Here is a 6,000-nt window from a genome sequence, read left to right on the forward strand (position 1 = left end):
GTCTATTTACTCTAAATTGTATATAACTTGTATCCATTTAGTACTCATAGAAGCAATTGTACAGTCATTTTTCTTTCATTCATCATATCAAGAAATATAGGATTTTCTGGAGGAACATGAAACCTTTTCTAAAAAGAACTTACAACTTACGTTTCATCAATAAAATACTTATGAACTCACTAGCTTAAATGCTGATCTACCCTTTCAAAATAACTTGTATTCTGAGGAAACTAGTAGACATGTACATGCTTTGGGATTCAAAAGATGAAGTATAGTAGCTTCATGTCTTGTTTTGTTATTTACTTTTGGAGTCTATCTTTTGTGAATCGCTACTTTTTAAACAATTTAATATTAATACAATGGCAGTTTGTTACTATGATTACTATGATACATGTGTTGTGATACTACATATTACGTCCTCCGCCCCCGAACATTTCCGCCGTTCCGGTTTGGGGTGTGACATTGATGCTTCAAAACAATTTCCAAGGTGGATTGGCTGATTTTCGAAGGATAGATTGGAGAAATCTTGAGTTTTCGGTTGGTGGTTTTAGACAGAGAAAGTAGTGTTTTCGGCCAAAATTATAAAAACAAGGGTAAGAACATATATATATATATATATATATATATATATATATATATATATATATATATATATATATATAGGTTGGGTTCATGGTCGGAGGTGGGGTCCCCAGGCCGTGAATGGTTTACGGCTGTAAACATGTTTGCAGCCGTAAACGCCGGGATGAACGAGACTTGGCTGATTTTCGAAGAAAAACTTGATTTTTCGCACGATTTTCGTCTCGATACTTATATAAATTTAATTTATAAAATCTAAGTTGTTTTCAACCCTTACGAGCTTGACAAAATTAACAAAATAAATAAAATTCGAAATTTTTATTTAACGAGACTTGACTTTTGCTGACTAAAAAGGTTCAAGTTGTCACATCATCCCCCGATAGAGGGAATTTCTTCCCGAAATTCTAAAACGAATACAATTACAGACTAGGGAAAGAGATGCAGATACTTCTATTGCATCTGGTCTTCGCACACCCAAGTGAATTCGGGTTGTCACACCCCAAAACCAAGAACGGCGGAAACGTTCTGGGGCGAAGGACGTCATGTAAAGTATCACAACACAGTAAATGTAAATAAGCAAACAACATCATCCATTGCATTAAATATATAATTTTAATACAAGCGTGTTCTGTACAGTTTTAGACACCAAAAATATAATGTAAATCAAAATAATAAGATGAGTCTTGGATGCGCTCCATCTTCTCAAAAGCTGGCATCGGTACCTGTCTACTGATGACCTGAGAATACAAGTTATTTTGAAAGAGTTTATCAGCATTAAGCTGGTGAGTTCATAAGTATTTTGGTGTCAGTGTTTGTTATCAAAACGTTTGAACATGACTCAAGTGTAAGTTTGTAAAATGTAAGTAATTGTTTGTAAGCGTTTGTAAAAGTTTGAATCTCTCAGAAAAACCTATATTTTCTATTAAAGTACCCTTCTACCAAGGCTTAACTGTTTTGTATGCTCGTTTGTTGTAAAAGTGTGTAATTTCCCAAGTGTAACTATCATTTAACAAAATATAGTTTGTACATTAATGTTTAAGTGAAGTAATCACTAAAAATATGTAATGGGTAAATCATTGTAGTACTGTAGTGTTGTATTATAGGAACTACTGTTGTACTAACTACCTTAAACTGGATTTATATTAAGGTATCATGTGACTAATTGCACCATACTATCGACTGGTAACAACGACATACGAATGGTCGTAATAAAGGAATGACGTTTGGCACCCGCAGACCTGCAGGTCCGGCTGTAGCTACCAGCAAGGTGTAGGATAGTTAATCCAGTATAGATCTATACGCAAACTCACGCTCTCCCTTCAAGAGACTCTGGCTACAACTCGGGCCATGGCATTTAAGTCATGCTCCGATCCATATCACAATAATGAACGTATTCTAGTATAGGTAATGTAATGAACTGTTCTAGTATAGTTGTATATGTTCTTCCTCTAGTATAGTTGTATATGTTCTTCCTCTAGTATAGTTGTGTATGTTCCCTTTCTAGTATAGTTGTAAATGTTCTCATAGTAATGTAATGTATATGTTCTCATAGTTAATAAGTATTGACTCATGAATGAACTGACTCATTGATCTAGAATTTGTAGTAGTATGATTCTGTGTTACCCCGATGGTAACTTACTAATGATGTAACTGATACGCATGAATATGGAAGTACTTTTATGTCTATATATGCACATATGATATATAATTAATATTGAAATGACCCTCGGACGGCTTCCTCTAGTATAGTTGTGTATGTTCCCTTTCTAGTATAGTTGTAAATGTTCTCATAGTAATGTAATGTATATGTTCTGATAGTTAATAAGTATTGACTCATGAATGAACTGACTCATTGATCTAGAATTTGTAGTAGTATGATTCTGTGTTACCCCGATGGTAACTTACTAATGATGTAACTGATACGCATGAATATGGAAGTACTTTTATGTCTATATATGCACATATGATATATAATTAGTATTGAAACGACCCTCGGACGGCTACCCGACATCCCACCAGACCACATCCAAATCGAGGAAAGGGAAATAGGGCGGATGGCCTTCCTAAGTCTTTTAAACATTTCTTATATATCTATGCATATATGGACATGCAATTTATAAGAAGTATAATAAAGTTTAAATAAAAGTACTTGATAAGTAAAAGAGTTTGTAAAACATTTTGAAGTAAAGCAGTTTGATAAACAGCTTGAACAGTGATAAAATCATTGTTTTTCTAGTTATTAATCACATGTGATTGATGTAATAACTATAAGTATTTAGCTTGTATCCCCCCCCTTATAAAAGTATTTAAAACATTTAAAAGTATTTCAAAGGTTAATTAAAGGGGTATGAACTCACCTGTTGTAAGTGGTTCTGATGACAACGTTGGATTAGATGCTAGGTGCCAAGTGGTGACTTGAGTACACGCGCGAATCCTATTTAGCATATATTGGCACATATATGGATTAAATTAGTGTTATAAACAACTAATTGATGATTTTGGGACCACCTTTGGGACTAGCAAACACTTATAATGAAGTGTTATAATCATATATGATTGTATGAGGGTTTATAAGTCTATACAAGAGGGTGTATGGCCAAAATACACACTTTATGTTTGTGTGCGGCCAAGTGTGCGGCCTAGTGTGCTGCCAGCACTTGTGTGTGGCCCTGTGAGCGGCCATGTGTGCTGCCAGGTGGTATGTGCTACCATGTGTGCGGCCAGATGATGATCTTGGTGTTCTTGGTACCTTTTATGAAGATCTTCAAGGAGAATGGATGATACTTGAGAGGATTTCCGTGTTCTATGCTTGAAGAAGTGAAGGAAGTGTTCAAGAATATTCTAAGTGTGGCATATATATGTGGAGTGTGCGGTTGGGGAGGTGTGAGGCCGCAAACAAGAGTGTGTGGCCGCACACTCCATGTGTTGGAGTGTTTGGCCCGGTTTTGATTCCTACACTTCGAGTTAACCCTTCTTAACACTCCTACCTTGATTATATTCCGTTTAAAACGCTTAAAAAGCATAGGCTTTGGGAAATTTGGCGAAGAAAAGACTACTCGGATAAAGGGGCTCGCACATGTTCTGCAGTACCCCCTGTAAATACTCCGCCGGTATGAAAAGTTCTTAATGTTAATTGAGTGCCCGGTTCTCCAATAGATTGACCTGCAATAATACCTACGACTTCTCCCAATTCGACCAGGTCATCATGAGTTGGACTCCAGCCATAACATAATTGACAAATCCAAGATGTACTCCTACAAGTTGGGTACTACTATATAGTAAAATAAGTCTAATATTGGAAAGAATTGAAGTGTGCATGCGAGAAGTTTTTCGGGTTGTCACATCATCCCCTTATTAAGGCAATTTCGTCCCGAAATTTGATTTTTTTTTGGTTACTAGATTATTACAAATAACTAAGTAAAAAGATGAGGATATTTCAGTTTCATCTGATCCTCGCGTTCCCAAGTTAATTCCGGTCCGCGCTTGGCGTTCCAGCGAACCTTCACAATCGGGATACGGCTTTGCTTCGTCTGCTTGACCTCATGGTCCATGACTTCTACGGGTTCTTCCACGAAGTTGAGGCTCTCGTTGATCTCGATCTTGTCGAGTGGGATTACAAGAGTCTCGTTGGATAGACACTTTTTCAAATTGGAAACGTGGAATGTAGAATGTACGTTACGAAGTTCGTTCGGTAGATTGAGTTTGTAAGCCACTGGGCCGATTCTTGCAAGAATCTCGAAAGGCCCTATGTACCTCGGATTAAGCTTCCCACGCTTGCCGAAGCATATCAAGCCCTTCCAGGGTGAGACTTTGAGAAGGACTCGGTCTCCCACCTGGAATTCCAAAGGTTTTCTTTGCTTATCAGCGTAGCTCTTCTGTCGGTCTCTAGAGGCTTTCAATCGTTCGTGAATCTGAACGATTTTCTCTGTCGTTTCCTGAATAATCTCCGGGTCGGTGAGAGTATTGTCGGAAGCTTGCCCCCTGGCTAATTGGGTATCACCCACCTCAGCCCAGCACATAGGGGATTTGCACTTTCGGCCGTAGAGGGCTTCAAATGGAGCAGCCTTGATGCTCGTGTGATAACTGTTATTGTAGGAAAACTCGACAAGGGGTAAATAAGTATCCCATGCCTTTCCAAATTCAATCACACAGGCTCTCAACATATCTTCTGGAGTTTGGATGGTCCTCTCACTTTGTCCGTCGGTCTGTGGATGGTAGGCTGTGCTCATGTCTAGCCTTGTTCCTAAGGAATGTTGTAGTGATTGCCAGAATCTTGAGGTGAAACTACTATCTCTATCGGAGATAATGGATATAGGAACACCATGTAGTCATACAATTTCCCTAATGTATGTTCTCGTAAGTTTCTCCATCTTATCGGTTTCCTTGATAGGAAGGAAGTGTGCAGACTTGGTCAATCTATCAACGATGACCCATATGGTATCAAGACCACCCGTTGTCTTGGGCAACTTGGTTATGAAATCCATAGTGATCCGCTCCCACTTCCATTCTGGGATCTCTAGTTGTTGCAGTAAACCAGAGGGTTTCTGGTACTCGACCTTGACCTTTGCGCAAGTAAGGCATTTACTTACGAAGGTAGCAATCTCTGCTTTCATATTAGGCCACCAGTATAGCTTTTTAAGATCCAGATACATCTTATCTGAACCTGGATGGACAGAATACCGAGTGTTGTGCGCCTCGGTCATGACCAAGTCTCGGAAACCACCGTGCTTCGGGGTCCAGATCCGGTTCATGAAATATAGGGCTCCGCCACCCTTGGCTTCTAAGTTCTTATCCATTCCTCTGAGGGATTCATTCGCCACATGTTCAGGTTTCATGGCTTCAAGTTGAGCCGCCTGAATTTGTTTAGACAAGTGCGAATGGATAGTCATTGTCAACGACTTGACTCTTCGACCAGAATATTCCTTCCGACTTAGGGCGTCTGCTACTACGTTGGCTTTACCCGGATGATAACGAATATCGCATTCGTAGTCACTGAGTAGCTCGACCCACCGTCGTTGTCTCATGTTGAGCTCCTTCTGATCGAAAATGTGTTGTAAACTCTTGTGGTCGGTAAAGATAGTGCTTTTCGTCCCGTACAAGTAATGTCTCCAGATCTTTAGGGCAAACACAACTGCTCCTAGTTCAAGATCGTGTGTGGTGTAGTTGACTTCGTGTGTCTTCAGCTGTCTCGAGGCATAGGCGATGACCTTACCCCGTTGCATCAGGAGACAACCGAGCCCTTGGTTTGACGCATCGCAATAAACCACAAAATCTTCTATCCCTTCGGGTAGGGATAGTATTGGTGCGGTGCATAAGGCTTGTTTGAGCGTTTGAAATGCTCTCTCTTGTTTCTCTTCCCAGTCGAAGGCCACGCCCTTCTGGGTCAGTGTTGTAAGAGGTTTCGCAATACTGGAGAAGTTC

This window comes from Lactuca sativa, chromosome 6 (assembly GCF_002870075.4).
Source record: "Lactuca sativa cultivar Salinas chromosome 6, Lsat_Salinas_v11, whole genome shotgun sequence".
Lineage (NCBI taxonomy): Eukaryota > Viridiplantae > Streptophyta > Magnoliopsida > Asterales > Asteraceae > Lactuca > Lactuca sativa.